Here is a 22,566-nt window from a genome sequence, read left to right as displayed (position 1 = left end):
CTTCTGTTTTCCCTCACAGGTCACAGCATATTTGTGGAGGAAGGTGAGTAATTATGAAGATTTCTTGGCCACTATAAATTTATGCTGAACAATTCCAAATAGGCCCTTCCTACTTCTTGGCAATCATCTTATTAATTGCATTTTTCTGTTGTCTTATATTCCTTCTTCCTCTTTAACTCTTAATAGATGCCATTTACTTCTATTTAAGTGAAAAAGGAAAACAGGATACAAGCTTGCACATTTTTTTTCATTGTAACCATGACAAATCACTGTTCTTTCATCTTATTTTGTAAATTGAATAGAAGAAGGATCCTGCTGCCACAGTTAACTACCTCTCTGGTCACTTTGATTGTTTTTTTTTTTTTTTTTTTTTTTTTTTTGAGCCGGAGTCTTACTCTGTTGCCCAGGCTGGAGTGCAGTGGCACAATCTCGGCTCACTGCAACCTCTGCCTACTGGATTCAAGCGATTCTCCTGCCTCAGCCTCCCGAGTAGCTGGGACTACAGGCGCGTGCCACCACGCCCGGCTAAGTTTTTTCTATTTTTAGTAGAGACGGGGTTTCACTGTGTTAGCCAGATGGTCTCGATCTCCTGACCTTGTGATCTGCCTGCCTTGGCCTCCCAAAGTGCTGGGATTACAGGCGTGAGCCACTGCGCCTGGCCTTGGTCATTATTTGCAATGTTTTTTCTTCGCTGTCTTAAAATATGTACGGACTTCTGTACTTTGGGAGGAAAAAGAATCAATTTTGATGAACTGCTGCTACTGTTCTATCTGCTGCATTTCTCTTCTTTATTTTCAAAAATTTTAAGAATTGACTTACCGTTGTTGCCCTGAGTTCTTACTTTTTTTTTTGAGACAAGGCCACACTGTGTTGCCCAGGCTGGAGTACAATTGCAGCTCACTGCAGCCTTGACCTCCCTGGGCTCAGGTGATCCTCCTACCTCAGTTTCCTGAGTAGCTGGGACTGCAGGTATGTGCCACCATGCCTGGCTAATTTTTGTATTTTTCTGGTAGAGACAAAGTCTCACTGTGTTGTCCAGGCTATTCAACTCCTGAGTTCTTTTACTACTTCTTTCCTAAATTACGCAGTTTTGGAATATCATAATTCAGATTGTTGCTTCAGAGGACATCTTTTTTGTCAATAATAACGGCTTCATCCTGAGACTCTTCAGCTAGTATATATGTGTTACTGTTTCCACCGAGGCTTCTTAATGTTCTTTCCTTGCCCTTTGTGTTAATTTGCCATCCTGGTTTTCCCTTCTGACTACTGCTTTTCTGTTTTCTTTGTTGTTTCTTGAGCTTCTTAGCACTGTTAGTCTCATCAGTACTTGATTATCTATTCCCCTGTCAGATGTTTTATATGCTGATGGCTCCCAAATGTGTGTCCCATCCATGTTTGTTGCTCTAATAGTTTACTGGATATTTCTGTTGGAAAACTCAAGGAATTTCCATCACTTTTAGATTTATTATTATTCAGCCTCCCACCTGCTTTCAGCATTTCTCTTAATTTTGTCATACTTAAATCTTGAAGTAGTCTGCGATGCATACTTTTGCTTTCTTTTTTTTTTTTGCCTATTATTTACTTCCTTTAAACTTTAGATTTTCCTTCCTTGAATCCATTTTGCATATGGCTGCCAGAATGATTTTCCTGAAAAATTTTTGAACCCATTGCTAAACATATAAGCCTAAGGGGAGAACATGTGCTGTTGACCTTTGCACTGTCTATTCTGTCAAACAAAGTGAATTGAACGTGTGCTGAATAAATGTTTGAAAGGGTCACCATTTGCTCAAAAATTTGAATGGCTCCCAGTTGTTTACAAGATAAAGTCCAAATTCTACTTCTGACTTTCCAACCTTTTTATATTCTTTTTCAGCCTTATTCCTTACTGTTTGACATTATTAAGCTGGGGTTTCCTCTGTAATATACCTTGCTTAAGCACAACTCCGTGCATTCTTCCTTTTCCTTGCCTGTCAGAGCCTACTCAGGGATGTTTGCCCTGCGGCCGGCACTGTTCTAATCTCTGGTGTTAGAGTAATGAACAAAACGAAGACAAAGTCCCTGTTTTCTTGGAGCTGACGTTTGTGGGGAGGGACTCATAGTAAATAAATATGTGATATTAGGTGGTAATGAGTAAAATGAAAAGGAATAAAAGTAGGTAAGGGGAGGCCAGGTGCGGTGGCTCATGCCTGTAATCCCAGCATTTTGGGAGGTCAAGGCGGACAGATCACAAGGTCAGGAGATCAAGACCGTCCTGGCCAACATGGTGAAACCCCATCTCTACTAAACATACAAAAACTAGCTGGGCGTGGTGGTGTGTGCCTGTAGTCCCAGCCGCTCGGGAGGCTGAGGCAGGAGAATTGCTTGAACCTGGGAGGCGGAGGTTGCAGTGAGCTGAGATGGCGCCACTGCATCTCCAGCCTGGCGACAGAGTGAGACTCCATCTTAAAAAAAAAAAAAAGGAGGTAAGGGGATAGATTGGTGAGATGTGGTAGCTATCTTAGGTGGTCTGCGAAAGCTACTCCCTGGGCGTCCTGGAGTGCAGGAGCAAGCCATGCAGTTATCTAAGTGAAGAGTTTTCTAGGCAACGGAACCAACATGTGCTAGACCCTAAAGTGCGAACACATTTGCCTTGTTCAAAGAATTGCTAAGACTTTTGTGGCTAGAGCACAGTAACTAAGGGTGAGAATGAGAGAGGAGCTGAGAAGAGATGGTGGGGAGACAGGTTATGCTTCAGATGTTAAGTCCTTCATTGAAGAGGCCTTCCTTGACTGCTACAATTTGTTAATATAAACCTTGGAACCTATCAACTATGGAAGTAGCTCTCAGATGATTGTTTATTCTGACTCCCAATAAAAAATACATCTTATATGGTAATTGTCTATTTATGTTACTGTGTGCATGTGTGTGTGTGTGAGATAACTACATTTGATATATGCTGATATTTTCAAAAACATTGGCTTTAACCCACTAAAGTGATTTCACAGTCTGTTAATAGGTCATGACTAACAGTTTGAAGAGCACTGATCTATGGTATCTATACCCGCTTAAACAAAACACTGAACTACAAACTACTTTTGTTATAATCCACACATTTTTTCAGTTTGTGAAATATTTTTGGTTAAAGATCTTACCTTCAATTTCTGTGTTTGTAGGCTTACAGTGTTTGTAATAATGCTGAATAGAAAGGACTTGTTTAATTTGGCAAACATCTGTTGAGTGGTGTATTAGAAGCTGCTAGATACTAAAATACATGTAAGAATAAGATAAACTATTAGCCTTTACTCCTATAAGGGTTAAAAAAAAAAAAAAAAGATAAATCCCTATCTGAATTCCTAAGGTTTATGAGAGAGGAAAGCTTGTAAATAAATCATTTGTAATGTGATGGAATCTATCTAATAATGAAAGTGTGTTAAGGCCACAATGAGAGAATAAAGAAGTGATTAATTCATTTTGCTGAGAAGGTCAAGGGAAACTTATTGGAGGAGGTAATGTCTGAACTGGGTTTGGAGGGAGAATAGAACTACTTAGGTAAGTTTGGGAGGGAACGACTTCTTAGGCAGGATAACATATAAAGGAGTAGAATTGTGAGAGAGAATAGCACATGAGGGTATTGTAGATAACTCTATATTAAAATATAAATCCAAGGGGGAAATGTTGAGTGAAGAGGCTGCAGTGAGGCACAGGTCATATCCTTGAAGGTCTGGGATGCTTTGGAGTTACCACTTACTGATTATGCATATTAGGGGAAAATACTGTATAGTCAGAATCAACTTGTAGGAAGTTGCCATATGGGAAGTAAGATACCATCTCTCGATAATTCCAAAACAGCCAGTTTTTCCTCTAATGATGAAATATATCACCGTTTCCTCAATTGTGCTCTAGAGGAAGGTGGCTTACATTTATGGGCTATGTTGTACAAAATAAAATCGTATGAAACATTAACTTATCTATTGCAATGAGAAGTTCATTCCATAAGATGCATTTGAAGAACTGAGACCTACTGAGGAAATAGATTCATATTTCAGGCTCATGCTGGGACTTATGTTTATTAAATAGAATGGTGAGTAGCCAAATGTTTAAATCTTCTTTTTTGTTTTTTTTTTTTTTTTTTGAGACAGAATTTCGCTCTTGTTGCCCAGGCTGGAGTGCAGTGGCGCGATCTCGGCTCACTGCAACCTCCACCTCCCAGGATCAAGTGATTCTTCTGCCTCAGCCTCCCGGGGTAGCTGGGATTACAGGCATGCGCCACCATGCCCGGCTAATTTTGTTCTTTTAGTAGAGACGGAGCTTCTCCATGTTGGTCAGGCTGGTGTCGAACTACTGACCTCAGGTGATCTGCCCACCCTGGCCTCCCAAGGTGCTGGGATTATAGACGTGAGCCACCGCACCTGGCCTAAATCATTTTCAAGTTAAATATACATATGGTTCAGTGCCACTGTATTCTATGGGTGATTGGAATGCATAATTATATCTACGTTCATTTTGGAAAGGTATTTTGATACATTTGACCAAACCACAATTTAAAACTTTATGACAACATTAACATTTAGAATATACAAATTTTAAAGAAAAAAAGAATATACAAATTTAAAACAGACTGAGAGGAGTATGCAACATATGTAATAAACCAGAAATATACATATTGCACTCCTACAAAGAGAATGAAATGATAAAATAGGTAAAGAATATGAATAGGCAGTTTCTGAAGAGGAAACATAGTGGCCAACAAACATTTGATAAAGATGCACGGTCTCAGTAGTTTGAGAAATGCATGTTAAAACACAGTAATAGCATACTGTGCAGCTGTATAAAAAAATGAGGAAGTTCACCTCTCTGTGAACTAATGGGAAAAGATCTCTGGGATGTGTTAAACAGGAAAAGCAAGTGGGGAACAGTGTTATGTGGTAATGTTATTTATTTATTTTTTTGGTGATTATAGAAATGCTGGAAGGATACTCATGAAACTAGTAAAGGTGATTACTTGTTGGAGTTGTGGGTCCAGGCTGGGCCGAGGAGGAGCAGTGAGTAGTGTAAATACTTCCGTTGAGAATTTTCAATGTATACATTTCTGTGTTTGGGCTTTTGAGCTATATGAAAGTATTGCCTATTAAAAAAAGAAAAAGATGTGAAGTAGACTTTATAGAACTTGACGACCAACTGTCTTAGTCCATTTGTGGTACTGTAACAAAAATATAAACTAGTGACTTATAAACAATAGAAATTTATTTCTCACAGTTCTGGAGGCTGGGAAGTTCAAGATCAAGGTGGTGGCAGATTCCGTGGCTGGTGAGGGTCCATTTCCTACTTTACTGATGGAGCCACCTTGCTGTGCCCTCATATGGTGAAGGGACAAAGCAGTTATCTGGCAGTAATTCCATCCATGAAATTATGAATGGAATGATAAGGTTTGCCCTCATGACCTAATCATCACTCAAAGTCCCCATCTACTAATACCATCACCTTGGGGTTAGGGTTTCAACATGTTAATTTTGTGGGGACACAAACATTGAGACCAGCTGTATGTAGAAGATGAGGGAGAGGGAAGAGTTTAAGATAGCTCCCAGATTTCTAAATTGGGAAGTAAAGAGGCTGTTAATATTATCAGGTAATACAGAAGGAAGATTAGGTTTTGGCATGTGCCTGGGAAGTTCTGGACATGCTAACTGACTACTCACCTTACTACTTTTTAGTTTTTATCACCTTACTACTTTTTAGTTTAGTGTTGGTATAATTTATGTGCTTTAGATATGGAACTTTTGAGCTTATCTTAAACATGAATGTTAAGTAGTCATCAATAAATATTCTTTATCCATGGACATATTCTGGGTTAATTTTTAGAAAATTATGACTAATTCTATAATCATAATAGGGACACTGATAAACACAGGTAGAATGTAGATAGAGAAATAGAGAATGTATATCTGATAAATATATAGCTTAGGTGGAAAGTAAGAGCTTAATTTATTAACATGGTTTCAAGAAGCTTTATTTTTTTTTTCCAAGATGGAGTCTTACTCTGTTGCCCAAGCTGGAGTGCAGTGGCACAATCTTGACTTACTGCAACCTCTGCCTCCCAGGTTCAAGTGATTCTCCTGCCTCAGTCTACCAAGTAACTGGGATTACAGGTGCCTGCCACCATGCCCTGGTTAATTACCGGTTATTTATTTGTTTGTTTATTTTTTGAGACGGAGTGTCACTTTGTTGCCCAGACTGGAGTGCAGCAGTACGATCTTGGCTCACTGCAACCTCTGCTTACCAGGCTCAAGCAATGCTCCCGCCTCAGCCTCCCGAGTAACTGGGACTACAGGCACGCACCACCATGCTTGGCTAATTTTGTATTTTTAGTAGAGACAGGGTTTCATCATGTTGGCCAGGCTGATCTGGAATTCCTGACCTCAGGTGATCTGCTCGCCTTGGCCTCCCAAAGTGCTGGGATTACAGGTAGGAGCCACCGCACCCAGCTGCTGGTTAATTCTCGTGTTTTTAGTAGAGATGGGGTTTCACCATGTTTGCTAGTTTGGTCTCGAACTCCAGATCTCAGGTGATCTGCCTGCCTCGGCCTCCCAAAGTGAGACATGAGCCACCGTGTCTGGCCTATGGTTCCAATTTAATGACATCTTTTGATATCTGAAATTCAAAGAAATAAAAATATATATGAATAAGGAAGTCATCATGGTAGATGGGCTTATGCTGTAATATTTAAAACTGAAGTTTAGGCCAGGTGTGGTGACTCATGCCTGTAATCCCAGCACTTTGGTAGGCCAAGGTGGGTGGCTCACTTGAGCCCAGGAGTTCAACACCAGCCTGTGTAACATGGTGAAGCCCTGTCTCTACAAAAAATGAAAAAAATTAGCTGGGCATGGCGGTGTGTGCCTGTAGTCCCAGCTTCTCGGGAGGCTGAGGTGGGAGGATCCCTCGAGCCCAGGAGGTGTGAGCCAACATCACACCGCTATACTCCAGCCTGGGAGACAGAACTCTGAAAGAAAAATAAATCTCTTTGAAATTTAGGGAAGTTTATAACAGCACAGAAATATTTTTTTATGTAGTACCTTTGGGAGTAACTGTATATAAGACAAAGAAAGAGATTTAACCTAATGGAGACAAGGAGTCATAACATGTTGGGTGCTACTTAAAACAAGCTCTTTGTCGGGTGTGGTGGCTCACGCCTGTAATCCCAGCACTTTGGGAGGCCGAGGTGGTTGGATCGCTTGAAGTCAGGAGTTAGAGACCAGCCTGACCAACATGGTGAAACCCTATCTCTACTAAAAGTACAAAAATTAGCCGGGCGTGGTGGCACGCGCCTGTAATCCCAGCTACTTGGGAGGCTGAGGCAGGAGAATCACTTGAACCCGGGAGGCAGAGGTTGCAGTGAGCCAAGATCACACCACTACATTCCATCCTGGGCCACAGAGCGAGACTTTGTCTCAATAAACAAAAAACAAAAACAAGCTTTTGGTATATAATTTAGAGTTTAAATTTTTTTTGAGTGAATTATATTTCAGAATCTGATTTTTGAGGTTCTAATATATCCATACTACTTTTACCTGAGTTTTATTTGGCTAGAGTCTAAAATTAAGTAAAAGAGGAGCACAGATAAAGCACATACTTGCAGGACTTGCAAATAAATGTAGTTTTTTTCTGGATTTTTGTTAGTAAGGATTTGGGTATGGAATAGTAATGAAAAAGAACTACTAAGTAATTCTTTGTTTTCTTTTTTAATTGAGACGGGGTCTGTCTCTAACACTCAGGCTGGAGTGCAGTGGAGCAATCTCAGCTCACTGCAGTCCTCTACTTGGACTCTGGTGATCCTCTCACTTCAGCCTCCCGAGTAGCTGGGACCACATGCTTGCATCACCACACCTGGCTATTTTTTGTATTTTTTGGTGGAGACGAAATTTCTTCATGTTGTCCAGGCTGTTCTTGAACTCCTGAGCTCAAGTGATCTGCTTGCCTCAGCCTCCCAAAGTGCTGGGACTACTACAGGTGTGAACCACTGCACTCAGCCAGTAATTTTTGCTTGAGATTCAAAACTTTTAACCATTTATGTCTGAAGAGAAAATAGTTTACTAGTAAAAGTTTACTTTTTAAGAGTCTTTTATTGCTGGCTTAGTCTTTCAAAAAATGCTTTAAAATTACAAATAATATTATAGAATCTCGTAACAGGTGGAGATGGGCTTGTTTATGTGAGAGTGAAAAGGGTCTGAAACGTTCTGCCACCTCCAACCTGTGCTTACCTCTTTAGCCACTGCCCTTCTTGGTACTGAAGTCTGGAGCTTTGGGAATCACAAATTGAGAAACGCTGGATTGGGCTGGGCTAGAGTTTTGGATGGGCTCTGACCTCTTCTCATATATATATATACTTATATATATACATATATATATATATACTTATATAGATATATACTTATATATATACTTATATATATATACTTATATATATACTTATATATATACTTATATATATACATATATACATATATATATATATATATATATATATATATATATATAAAAGTAATTTTTTCTTCTTGAGACAAGGTCTCACTCTTTTGTCCAGGCTGGAGTGCAGTGGTGTGATCATGGCCCACTGCAGCCTCAGTCTCTTGGGCTCAAGTGATCCTCCCACTTCAGCTTCCTGAGTAGCTGAGACTACAAGCACACACCACTGTGGCTGACTGGCCTGGTGCTCCTGAGCTCAGGAAATCCCCCTGCCTCATCCTCTCAGTCATGTACCACCATGCCTGGCTACATTTAACTTTTTATAATAGATTTGTGTATATTTAATTGTAGTAAACCATAAAATAGACCAAAATCTATATATATTTTATGCATTCTTGACACCTTTTTCTTAAGTTTTTAAATATGCAGTTGGTGAGTTTTGTTTTTGAGACAGTGTCTTGTTCTGTTGCCCAGGATGGAGTGCAGTGGCATGAACGTGGCTCACTGTAACTTTGACCTCCTGGGTTCAAATGATCCTCCTTCTTCAGCCTCCTGAGTAGCTGGGACCACAGCTGCATGCCACCATGCCTGGCTAATTAAAAAATTAAAAATTTTTTTTGTAGAGATGGAGTCTCACTATGTTGCCTGGTCTGATCTTGAACTCCTGGGCTTAAGCAATCTGCCTGCCTCACCTTCCTGAAGTGCTGGGGTTACAGGTGTGAGACACTGTGCCTAGGCTTGTGAGTTTTTTTTAATTGTCAAAGATCTCAAAATAATCTTTTTTTTTTTTTTTTTGAGACGGAGTCTTACTCTATTGCCCAAGCTGGAGTGCAGTAGTGTGATCTTGGCTTACTGCAACCTCCTCCTCCTGGGTTCAAGCAGTTCTCCCTGCCTCAGCCTCCTGAGTAGCTGGGATTGCAGGTGCCTGCCACCATGCCTGGCTAATTTTTGTATTATTTTAATAAAGATGGGTTTTTGTCATGTTGGCCAGACTGGTCTCAAGCTCCTGACCTCAGGTGATCCACCTGCCTTGGCCTCCCAAAGTGCTGGGATTACAGGCGTGAGCCACCGTGTCCAGCCTCAAAATAATTTTCTAATATATTAAAAAAAAATGTATGCGTGAACTGTGCAATTCAAACCTATGTTGTTCAAGGGTCAAGCTGTACATCAGGAAGGTCACTTCCAAATATGTCTGGTTTCTGGATAATAGTGGCCTAAATTAGACCAATCTTCTTTTTTTGTTTTTTGAGTCGGAGTCTTGCTCTATCGCCCAGGCTGCAGTGCAGCAGCGTGATCTTGGCTCACTGCAACCTGTCCTCTTGGGTTCAAGCGATTCTCCTACCTCACCCTCCCCAGTAGCTAGGATTACAGGTGCATGCCACTATGCCTGGCTAATTTTGTATTTTTAATAGAGATGGGGTTACACCATGTTGGCCAGGCTGGTCTTGAACTCCTGACCTCATGATCCACCCGCCTTGGCCTCCCAAAATGCTGGGATTCCAGGTGTGAGCCACTGCTCCCGGCCGACCAGTCTTCTTTTTGAAGACAATTGAGAATGTTGGATAAAATACATAGAACATTGCCTTAATAGCTTTGAAGAACTGGGGAATCTGTTAAGCCAAATTCTGGAAGAAAGCCTAAAGCAAGAAGTTAACAGACTATCTGGTGAACTGAAGCCACTTTTGCCTTCAATATGTTTGCCAATATCAAGAAATTTAGATTTCTGTTCATCAGTCTTATGGGGTGAGGTGGACAGAAATTAAGATGCAGAGCCCACCCAACATGTGGACATGTAAAGGCTTATGAGATATTCTTGCCTGATTAGGCTTGGGCTCCATATATCTATAGCTGAGAGGTAAGGATGAACCAGAACTAACCCCTTTTCATCACCTTTCATCACCTACCTCTCAATCAAATATCAAGGAACTTCAAGACAAGTTGTGTAGGCACTGAGCAGAGCAGGAGGAAAAAAGAGAAAGGAAACAAGCAAACACAAGTCTTTACAAAGCTGTGCCCATAGCATAGGTGGGAAAGGGAACCGTAAGCCATACCTAATTTAGGTTGGTTCCTGACTCCAGGTGCTTGTCAGAAGCAAATGCAAATGTTCTCTGATGGAAGGCTCCTTCATCTTAGGCCTCCCCACAGTTTTTCAAGGACAGTAATTAGCCCATAGTCAAAAGATAACTAGACATACAAGGAGACAAGGAACCATAGGCATGAACCAGTAGAAACAACAGACAGCAGAAAAAGATTTTCATAGGCACGATGTAATAGAATTAAAAGCTATGTAATGAAACAACCAAGTTTACTGTGTTTACAGAAATAAGTGACAAATTTGAGAATAGGGAATAGGAAATGATTTATTTATTTATTTATTTATTTATTTCTTTATTTATTTGAGATGGAGTCTCGCTCTGTCTCCCAGGCTGGAGTGCAGTGGCCAGATCTCAGCTCACTGCAAGCTCCGCCTCCCGGGTCCACGCCATTCTCCTGCCTCAGCCTCCCGAGTAGCTGGGACTACAGGCGCCCGCCACCTCACCCGGCTAATTTTTTTTGTATTTTTTAGTAGAGACGGGGTTTCACTGTGTTAGCCAGGATGGTCTCGATCTCCTGACCTCATGATCCTCCTGTCTCGGCCTCCCAAAGTGCTGGGATTACAGGCTTGAGCCACCGTGCCCGGCCAGGAAATGATTTATTTTTTTAAGTGGCATCATAGTTTTGAAAAAAACAAATAGAACTTTTAGAATAAAAAATAACTGATTAGGAGTTTGAGGCCAGCCTGGGCAACATGGTGAAACCTTGTCTGTACAGAAAATACAAAAAAATTAGCTGGGTATAGCGGCATGTGCCTGTAGTCCCAGCTGCTCAGGAGGCTGACATGGGAGGATTGCTTGAGCCCAGGAAGTCAAGGCTATAGTGAGCCAAGATGGTACCACTTTACTGCAACCTAGGTGACAGAATAAGACCCTGTCTAAAAAAAAAAAAAAAAAAAAAAAAAAGATAAAGTAACTGAATTAAAAACCTAATGACTCAATTTGCAGCAGATTGGACATATCAGAAAAATTATCAAACTGGAATATAGATTAGATAAAATTATCCAGAATGTAGCATAGATGATGGCTAGAGGCAAAAAGATGGGAATTATAGAAGACAGTGTAAGACATATGGGGATAGAGTGAGAGAGTCTTAATTGGAATTCCAGAAGGAAAGGAAGAGAGAATGGGACATTTGAAGAGATGATGGCTCATATTTTCCAGAACCAAGGAAAAATACCAAACCAGCATGCAAGAATTCCAGTGAATCCTAATTAGGATAATAATAAGTCCACACCTAAACACATTGTAATAAAGTCACAGAAAGCCAAAAGTAGCTGGAGAAAGAGAAAACCATCAAAAGAGCAAGAATTAGAGTAATAGATGACTTTTCTTTTCTTTCTTTTTTCTTTTTTTTTGAGATGGAGTTTCGCTCTTGTTGCCCAGGCTGGAGTGCAATGGTGCAATCTTGGCTCACTGCAACCTCTGCCTTCCGGGTTCAAGCAATTCTCCTGCTTCAGCCTCCCTAGTAGCTGAGGTTACAGGCGCCCACAACCACACGCAGCTAACTTTTTGTATTTTTAGTAGAGACAGGGTTTCACTATATTGGCCAGGCTGGTCTCGAACTCCTGACCTCTGGTGATCCACCTGCCTCAGCCTCCTGAAGTATTGGGATTACAGACGTGAGCCACCGCGCCTGGCAGGATGACTTTTCAACAGCAACAGTGGAAATCAGCAGACAGCGAAATGTCGGCTATGTGAAATGAAAACTACCTGTCAATCTAGAATTTTATGCCCAGTGAAAATATATTTAAAGAATGATGGTAAAATAAGGATATTTTCAGATAAAAACAACTTGTCATCAACATCTCACCTGTGAAAGATTGTTTAAAGCAGCACTGTTCAATAGAAGTTTCTGTGGAAATGGGAATGTTACTTATTTTTTTCTTGAGACAGGATCTCACTCTGTTACCCAGGCTGGAGTGTGGTGCAATCATGGCTCACTGAGCTAAAAACAATATATTTATGGATTAAGTAATGTGATAATGTGATAATAATGTGATCACTCAGGCGATCCTCCTACCTCAGCCTCCTGAGTAGCTGGGATCACAGATGCACATTACCTCGACCTGGCTAATTTTTAAAATTATTTGTAGAGACGAGGTCTTGCTATGTTGCTCAGGCTCAAATTCCTGTGCTCAGGTGATTCTCCCACCTCAGTCCTAGAAAGTGCTGGGATTATAGGTGTGAGCCATCACATTTGGCCTGGAAATGTTCTTTGTCTGTGCTGTCCAATATTGTAGTCACAAGCTACATAGGGCTATTGAGTACTTGAAATATAACTAGTGTAACCAATAAACTGAATTTTTAGTTTTACTTAATTTTTATTAAATAGCCACATGCACCATATTGGACACTACGTTTTTAAAGGATATACTTAGGACAGAATGAAATTGATCCCAAATCACAAAATGAAATGTATGAAGAGTAAATGAAAGGTAAAGAAAATGATACATATTTAGAGAATGAAAATGAATATGGATTGCATTAAACATAGTAAAAATATCTAATGGATAAACACAAGGGAATAACAAGTAGGATAGATAGAGTCTAGGATTTAAGGTTCTTGTCTTACCTAGAAGGATAGTAATTAAAAACTCTTTGTTACGGAAAATTTTAAATATGTAAAAGAGAAGAGTATAATGAATCCTTACGTATTTATTACCCACCTTCAACCATTATGAATTGATGACTAAAGTGTTTTTATATATATCCCAAGTATTTTAAAGTAAGTCATAACAATCACATTATTTAACCCATAAATATATTGTTCTTAGCTCATAAAAGGTATGGGCTTAAAGTATAATACCAGTATCATATACAGAAAAAAATTAATACTTAGCATTACATACTTAGTATTCATATTTTCCCAATTATCTAAAAAAATTATTTAAAAAATTATATTTGGTTTTTTCAAACTGGAATCCAAACAGGGTTTACATATTGCATTTGGTTGATGTGTTGCTTATATCTTTTAAAAGCTATAGATTTTTTGGGAAAAGAGAGAATAAAGATTTTGATTAGACTTTACTGCATGGTATAATTTCTAGAAAACCAGTAAAAGAACAGAAACAGAGTGTAACTTTCAGATCAGTAGAGGAAATAAATAGAATGTTAAAAAAGAATTGAGGTAAAAGAAGGCAGCAGCAACAAAGGAGAGAAAAGAAACTGGACAGGGGGTGGGCATAATCCCAGCACTTTGGGAGGCCGAGGCAGGTGGATTGCTTGAGGTCAGGAGTTCGAGACCAGCATGATCAACGTGGTGAAACCCTGTCTCAAGTAAAAATACAAAAATTAGCCGAGCATGGTGGTGCATGCCTGTAATCCCAGCTACTTGGGAGACTGAGGCAAGAGAATCGCTTGAACCCAGGAGGTGGAGGTTGCAGTGAGCCAAGATCATGCCACTGCACTCTAGCCTGGGCGACAGAGCGAGACTCTATTTCAAAACAAAACAACTGAAAACTGAACAGGGGACAAATGGAAAGCACAAAATATGATGTTCGATTTAACTTAAATATATAGTAATTAAAGGTAAATTGTCTAATAACCACACAGGTATCATCCAGGCCTGAGGTGCCAGCAGCTCTTGCCTGGAATAATTTTCTAACTAGTACGCTTGCTTCAGTTCTTGCTTTCCACCATGTATTAACCATATGATAACAAGAGTAGTCTCTTAGCAATGTAAATCACATCACAACACTCTCCTGTTTAAAACTTTCTGACAACTTGGTAGTAATCTCAATAAAATTTACTGTTTACTAGTGCCTATAAGGCTCTATGTGATCCAGCCCATTCGTATTTCTACGATTGCATTTGCTGTTATACTTCTTCACTGTAGCTCAGGGCCCTTACATTTGCTGTTCCATTTCCCTGAATCACCAGGGTCAGCCAGAATTCTTAGTTCTAAGCAGTCAAATAATCTCTGGTTAATTGAACAGAAAAGGAATTTATCACAGGAAGAAGCTGCTACCACTACTGTCATTGGAATCTGCTGCCATGTTTACCGCAAAGGGTTCTACACACACTCTGCTTTTTTAATGCACTATCTTCTACATTAAGGTCCAGCACAGATGCTTCTCTTGTGGAGTGGAGGTCATACGACTGTACCCTTGCCATATGGGAAGCAAGGAAGGCAAATAGTCGGTAGTAGACAGAGGTTTCTGCCTTCTTTCAAGATGCATATGGAAGGGAATTCCCCAAGGACAAGGTGTTTTGATGCTAAGCAACCAAGAGAATGACTTGTGCATCATGATGCTTTCTTTGGATCCTTCCTTGGTTTGCTTTTCCCTTTCATTCCTGTTTCTACTCAGTTGTCACCTCAGAGAGGCCTTTCGTAATCACTTTCTCCAGAATGGCAATTCCCTATCCCTAATCTAGTACTCTGTTTCTTACTCTGCCTTACTTTTTCTTCATTCCATTTATCACTGTTACAACCACTAGTACTACTACTGTTTATTTACTTCTTTATTGTGAAGTTCTTATCCCAGAACATAAGCTCCTTGCTCTTCATATGCTCAGTAAACGTTTGTTGAATGAAGGAGAAGCATATAGATTATGCTATAAATTGCTGAGGAAATTTAAGAACTCAAAGTTTTGTTGGAGAAAAGATCATTTAAAAATGGGCTTTGAAGTATAGAATTTGGAGAGAAAGAATGTAACCATTCTGAAGTGGGAAAATCGCATGAGGGGAGACATTGGGTCTGGAATAAGGTAAGTGTGTATGGGATGAGGAAGGAGAATTGTTTAAAATCAGATGACTGTCAGGGCCCTATATTAAGAGAAAAATGGATGAAGTAAATGTGTGAGGCAGTTGACAGAGGGACTCAAATTGCAAGGTAAGATCTTGTGATTGCTAGAGTAAGAGATAACTAGTTTTTTTTTTTTTTTAAATTAAAAAGTTTGTGATGGGCCGGGCGCGGTGGCTTACGCTTGTAATCCCAGCACTTTGGGAGGCCGAGGTGGGCGGATCACGAGGTCAGGAGATCGAGACCATCCTGGCTAACACGGTGAAACCCTATCTCTACTAAAAATACAAAAAATTAGCCGGGCGAGGTGGCAGGCTCCTGTAGTCACAGCTACTCAGGAGGCTGAGGCAGGAGAATGGCATGAACCCGGGAGGTGGAGCTTGCAGTGAGCCAAGATGGCACACTGCACTCCAGCCTGGGCGACAGAGTGAGACTCCGCCTCAAAAAAAAAAAAAAAAAGTTTGTGATGGTGTTTTCACATAGCCAAGTACTATGCAGCTGTAAAGCAGAATGAGAAAAATCTCTATGCAGTATTTTCCAGGATACATATTAAATGGAGGAAAAAAGCAAAATACAGAACAATGTGTTTAGTATGTTCCTTTGGTGTGAGAAGTAGGGAATGGTGGCTAGGCGTGGTGATTCATACCTGTAATCCCAGCAGTTTGGGAGGCTGAGGCGGGAGGATTGCTTGAGCCCTGGAGTTTGAGACCAGCCTGGGCAACATGTCAAAACCTCATCTCTCCAAAAATTAGAATTAGTCAGGTGTGGTGATGCGTGCCTGTAGTCCCAGCTACTTGGGAGGCTGAGGTGGGAGGATCACCTGAATATGAGAGGTCGAGGCTGCAGTGAGCCATGATCACGCCACTGCATTCCAGCCTGGGTGACAGAATGAGATCCTGCCTTGAGAAAAAAAAAAAAAGGTAGAGTGGAAGTGTGGAGAATAAGAATATGAGAATATGCAAATTTGTTTATGTTGCAAAGAGAAACACTGAAAAGACAAATTAGAAACTAATAACATTGTTACCCTATGATAGAGGGTATGGGAAGTACATGAAGTAGGGATGGAAGTGTGATTTCTGAATGTGTCTTTTTATTATTTAGTTTTGACTTTTGAATTAGTAAATATACATTCAAAAATTATAGTAAAATCAAAAATTTTTAAATCCTTAAAATTGAAGACAAACTTGAACAATTGCATCCATGTGTATATCAAAATAGTTATTTAAATACATGGAGAAAAACTATTTCAGGTGACTTTGGAGCTTAATACTAAATGGCATATATGCTAAGGATAAAAAGAACTGCAAAAAAACCCCCACCTTTATTCATTTTATTGCTAGTTGTAATATTCGTATTTTAATTTTGACACCATATGATATGTATTATAGGATAAAGCCAGTAAGTCTTTATGTGAATGTATTAGTAATCAATAGAGATACATGTATAAAATCAAAGAAGCTAAGCACAAAACCTGTAATTTTGAACCTGAATTATAAATGTCAATATGAATTCATCATTTATAATACACATTTCTTAATCCATATAAATTTGTTCCTTAGCTCTGTCCACTGAGAGGACTTAGAAACACTTTGTCACCTTGGTAGATGTAAGCTCCTCTAATACCCTAATTTTGGTCTTTAAATACTTGTACTTGAAATAATCCAGGACTCCTTGAAGAAATGACTGATTCTGGGTCTGGGGCAGGGGACATGCATGATGAACCTGGAACATCTTGTGCCAAAACCAAGAAAGCTTTCAAAGATGGAAAAGCCAAATTGAAAAGGCTCTCCTTGGCCAAAATTGGGACAATTTGAACATCAGAAGAAATAAGGAGAATAATTTATTGAGAAAATGATTATATAACAATAAATAGAACAAATGGAGGTGGCTAGGTGGCTATTATTCTTTACTGTGAAAATTGGTAATGAAAAAGAATTATATATTTGAACTGCCTTTTGAGTGGGAACCATTTTATGTTTAATGAGGAATGCCAAATAACGTAGAAGGAATTAAAGAATTTGAAAGTGACAATTTATTATAACCTGTTATGAATAATTACTTTGGGCCAGGATCATTAATGGGTGCTAAAACTGTTAGACAAAAATGTTTGATTGGGAATTGGATATTCCCATGGAGCCAAAGTATGATTCCACAGATTACTAGATTACTAGTTGGCCTCAGGCTAAAAGAATATAACTTTACGTTGGAAGGATTAGACTATCACTAACCTAGCTATTATTCTTAGTATCATTAAAAGTGAGCCAAAAAAGATGTGCTTCAATATCAAGCACGTTGCTATTGAAATTTTTTGTCTAAAATTTTAAATCTGAATTTTAATTAACTTCAGAGACTTAGTTTGTAAGGCATATGGAAGATCAAGAAATTACATGCTATCTTGAGGAAGAAATTTAAAAAACTCAGTATGAGGTACAGATGAACCGACCATTCTCTTCAACAAATCAATGTCATGAGGGAGAAAAACGAGAGAGGTAGATGGGAGAAAGGGAAAGTGTCCTAGAATAAACTTGATTTAGAGATAGAGTAAGCAAATACAACATGTGTAAACTGTAAAGTTCCTTTTTTTTTTTTTTTTAAAAGGAGTAGGATGAAGCAAGATGACCAGCTTTTAATTTAGAATGTCAGTGATGGGTATAGAGGTGTGTATATAATCAAACACACATATACAGTACATATTATATATATGCATGTATATTTTCTATATTTGAAAATTTGTATAATGAAAATTTAATTTTTTTGTTTACAGATACTTAGGTTATTTGGAATTTCTTTTTTTTTTTTCCTGTTATGATAATGTTTTTATAAACATTCCTTTCCTTGTTTATGTGTTTAAGTGTATACCAATATAGGGTAGCTAGCAGTGGAGTCCCTAGGTCAAAGAGTAGGCACAGCTTTTTTTTTTTTTTTTTTTTTTTAAAAAGATGGAGTTTCACTCTTGTTGCCCAGGCTGGAGTGCAATAGCATGATCTCGGCTCACCGCAACCTCCACCTCCCAGGTTCAAGCGATTCTCCTGCCTCAGCCTTCCAAGTAGCTGGGATTACAGGCGTGCACCACCACGCCCAGCTAATTTTGTATTTTCAGTAGAGACGGGGTTTCTCCATGTTGGTCAGGCTAGTCTCGAACTTCTGACCTCAGTTAATCTGCCCACCTCGGCCTCCCAATGTGCTAGGATTACAGATGTGAGCCACCACGCCTGGTCGGCACATCTTAAACTCTACTAGATGTTCATAAGTTGTTCTTCAGAATGATTGTATTGGTGGGGATTTTGGACAAGGGAATCATGAGACATATGTCTTCCCTACTAGATGGTGAATTCTTTAAGGGCAGGTACTGTGTAGAGGTTCAAATATAGAAATGTTTGATTGAATGCAATCGTATTTTAGGAGGATTGCCTGGCAGCAGGATGGAGAAACTTGAGTTAGGTCAGCTGAGAGACCATTGTGATGTTTAAGGTATGAGGCAATGAGTGTGTAAGACCAGAGGTAGTAGAGAGGAGGGGATGGATATGAGAACTCCCGAGAAGAAAGGATCAGAATGTATGCATTCTTTTTGTTGAGGAGAATATCGATGGTTCATTTTTGTGACTTACAAGAACCAGCAGTTTATTGGCTTAACTTTGTAGGAAGCAGGTAAGTTATACTTCCCTAATTAAATCAAAGGCATCTTCTGGCTAATTCCAGTAGAGTTCTAGCCTTTTCTTTATCTTCTGCTTGCACTCTTTTCAAGCCTCCGTTTTTTTCCTGGGATACATTCATGCGATTTAAAAGCAACTGATAGTCGAATTGGGCAAAGGCACAGTCAGTGGCAAAGATGAGGAGGATTTAGTAGAATCTATGGGCCCCTTCCTTGTCAAATGAATTTGTGAAATCTTCCAAGGATAAAGGCTGTCTCCTCCTATGGTTTTTAGAAGGGAAGCGTATTCAGCACCATAACGGGCAGTTCATCATGTGCAGTTTTTATTATTATTTTTTTAAAGACAGGGTCTTGCTCTGTTGCCCAGGCTGGCATGCAGGAGTGTGATCAGTGCAGCCTTGACCTCCCAGGCTCAAGCAGTCCTCCCACCTCAGCCTCCTGAGTAGCTGGACCACAGGAGCATGCCACCAACTCTAGCTAATTTTTGTTTTTCATTTTTTTTTGAGAGGTCTCGCTCTGTTGCCCAGGCTGGAGTGCAGTGGCGCAATCTCAGCTCACTGCAATCTCTGCCTTCCAGGTTCCAGTGATTCTCCTGCCTCAGCCTCCCCAGCAGCTGGGATTACAGGCGCATGCAACCATGCCCAGCCAATTTTTTTTTTTTTTATTGTATAGTAGAGACGGGGGTTTCACCATGTTGGCCAGGCTAGTCTCAAACTCCTGACCTCAGGTAATCCACCCACCTCAGCCTCACAAAGTGCTGGGATTACAGGCGTGAGCCACCACGCCCAGTTCTTGGCTAATTTTTAAAAATTTTTGGAGAGATTATGATTTCACCATGTTGCTCAGTCTGGTCTCAAACTCCTGGGCTTGAGCGATCTTCCCACCTTGGCTTTCCAAAATGCTGGGATTACGGGCATGAACCACCATGTCTGGCCTAGATGAAATTTTTCTAAAAGAATCCCCTTGGCTGGGCATGGTGGCTCATGCCTTTTGACACTTTGGGAGGCTGAGGTGGGTGGATCATCTGACGTCAGGAGTTTGAGACTAGCCTGGCCAACATGGTGAAACCCTGTCTCTACGAAAAATACAGAATTAGCTGGGTGTGGTAGTGGGCGCCTGTAATCCCAGCTACTTGAGAGGCTGAGGCAGAAGAATCACTTGAGCCAGGGAGGCAGAGATTGCAGTGAGCTGAGATCATGCCATTGTACTCAAGCCTGGGCGACAGAGCCAGACTCCATCTTAAAAAAACAAACAAACAAACAAAAAAACAAAACCCTTATATCTTATTTTAAAACGTTGTGACTTCTTGCATATTCTGAAGTTAGTGACTTCAAGAAGTTTGACCAGGCCAGGCGTGGTGGCTCATGCCTGTAATCCCAGCACTTTGGGAGGCCGAGGTGGGCGGATCACGAGGTCAGGAGATCGAGACCATCCTGGCTAACAGGGTGAAACCCCGTCTCTACTAAAAATACAAAAAATTAACCGTGTGTGGTGGCGGGCACCTGTAGTCCCAGCTACTCGGGAGGCTTAGGCAGGAGAATGGCGTGAACCAAGGAGGCGGAGCTTGCAGTGAGCGGAGATCACGCCACTGCACTCCAGCCTGGGTGACAGAGGGAGACTCGGTCTCAAAAAAAAAAAAAAAAAAAAAAAAAAGAAGTTTGACCAATGATTCTAGAACAGCTCTCTCCAGTAGAAATATAGTGAGCCACATATTATCAATATTATTTTGTCATTGATTGCTCCATTCTACATCCACAGAAACAGACCCAGACAGGGAGTGATGAGATTTGCACCTGGGTCACACAGCTGATCTGTGGCAGAGGTGGGGGTCTCAACTTCTGGCTTTTAGCCGTGCCTTTTTTTTTTTTTTTTTTTTTTGACATAGCATCATATTGCCTTAGTGCCCTCAAAATATTATTTGTCCAGTTTGTAGTTACTGACTATTGGAGGCCAAGTCTTGATCTAGTCCCACTTACCATGGGGTACACTTGTCCCTCTTCCTGATGGAAACAGTTTCATCCTGACACTGAGGTCTCAAAGAACATTTCATCCTTTAGGGACTTCACCTTTTTTAAATCACAAAATTTACTTAGGACCTGACATTTAGAGTCAGAAAGGAACACCCATTACTGAGCACCTTCCTTGGGCATGGTGTTTTCAGGGAGCTATGCATGTCTAGTGGGGCCGGCCCTCTAAAAAGTGGAGACAAGAAACAACCTACTCATAATCCCACAGTCTCCCCAAGGAGCCAGAGATTCTTGGGTCTAGCTAACCTCCTTTAACTATTTTCTAAACAGCTAGTACTATAACCTTAACTTGTGCCCATAAAAAGAACCATGGAGACCAGGTGGGGTGGCTCACACGTATAAACCTAGCACTTTGCGAGGCCGAGGCAGGTGGATTGCCTGAGGTCAGGAGTTTGAGACCAGCCTGGCCAACATGGTGAAACCCTGTCTCTACTAAAAATACAAAAAAATAGTCGGGCGTGGTGGCATGCTCCTGTAATCCCAGCTGTTTGGGAGGCTGAGGCAGGGGAATTGCTTGAACCCGGGAGGCGGAGGTTGCAGTGAGCCGAGATCGCGCCACTGCACTCCAGCTTGGGCGACAGAGTGAGACTCTGTCTCAAAAAGAAAAAAAAGAAAAAAAAAAGAGCCACGGAGACATTGGGAGCATTCAGGGCAGTGGATCACTGGAGGAGCTTCAAAGCCAGGGGAGCCCACTTTTGAGGCTGAATGTCTCACCTACTAGCTTTGTGACCTTGGTCAGGTGACTTTTCCAAACCTTGGTTTTCCCATCTGTAATGTGAGTATGGGCAGCACAGCCCCTACTCCTAGGACTGTGTGTAGGGAGATGGTGCTTGGGCACACAGCACTCACCGAATGCAGGTCATTAACAGTGGGAGACAGCAGTAACTAAGATTTATTGAGCACTTACTGTTGACCTGGTGCTTGCCGTCAATGAACTCATTAAAAAAATTTTTTTTGAGATGAGGTCTCATTCTGTTGTCTAGACTGGAGTGCAGTGGTGCAATCACAGCTCACTGCAGCCTTGACCTCCCTGGGCTCAGGTGATCCTCCCATCTCAACCTTCTGAGTAGCTAGGACCACAGGTGTGAGCCACCCGCCCAGCTAATTTTTGTGTATTTTTTGTAGAGACAGAGTTTTGCGATGTTGCCTAGGCAGGTCTCAAACTCCAGGGCTCAAGCAATCCACCCATCTTGGCTTCCCAAAGTGCTAGGATTACAGGCATGAGCACCACACCCAGCCATTTTTTTAAAATTAAATTTTAAATTTTATTTATTTATTAATGAATGAATGAACAACAGGATCTGACTCTGTTGCCCAGGCTGGAGTGCAGTAGCACAATCGTGGCTCCCTGAAGCCTCAAACTTCTGGGCTTAAGTGATCCTCCCCCCACCCCCCAGCCTCCTGAGTAGCTGTAGCTGGGACTAGAGGGAGACCCCACTATACACAGCTAATTTTTTTTTTTATTTTAGGGAGGGATGATGTCTCTCTATGTGTTGCCCAGGCTGGTCTTGAACTCCTGGGCTCAAGGGATGCTCCTGCCTCAGCCTCCCCAAATATTGGGAGCAACTGTGCCTTGCTAATTGCCTCTAATCCTCAGAACAACCCTGTGA

General features: G+C 40.7%; 1 protein-coding gene across 6 annotated transcripts in view; it reads left to right on the top strand.

Moving 5' to 3' along the window:
- The window catches only part of GABPB1 (GA binding protein transcription factor subunit beta 1), a 77,465-nt gene that overhangs the window by 10,036 nt on the left and 44,863 nt on the right, over positions 1 to 22,566 (top strand). For 4 of the 6 annotated variants that reach the window (XM_025390010.1, XM_025390009.1, XM_025390013.1 and 1 more), the window contains exon 2: positions 20 to 43. The exons of the other annotated variants lie outside the window; for them this stretch is intronic. The gene's annotated coding sequence lies outside the window, so the exon portion shown is untranslated. The remainder of the gene's footprint in view (positions 1 to 19; positions 44 to 22,566) is intronic. 6 annotated transcript variants of the gene reach the window in all.

This window comes from Theropithecus gelada, chromosome 7a (genome assembly GCF_003255815.1).
Source record: "Theropithecus gelada isolate Dixy chromosome 7a, Tgel_1.0, whole genome shotgun sequence".
Classification (NCBI taxonomy): Eukaryota; Metazoa; Chordata; class Mammalia; order Primates; family Cercopithecidae; genus Theropithecus; species Theropithecus gelada.
The sequence above is the reverse complement of the archived record's forward strand: the minus strand, read 5'-3'. Positions and strand labels throughout refer to the sequence as shown.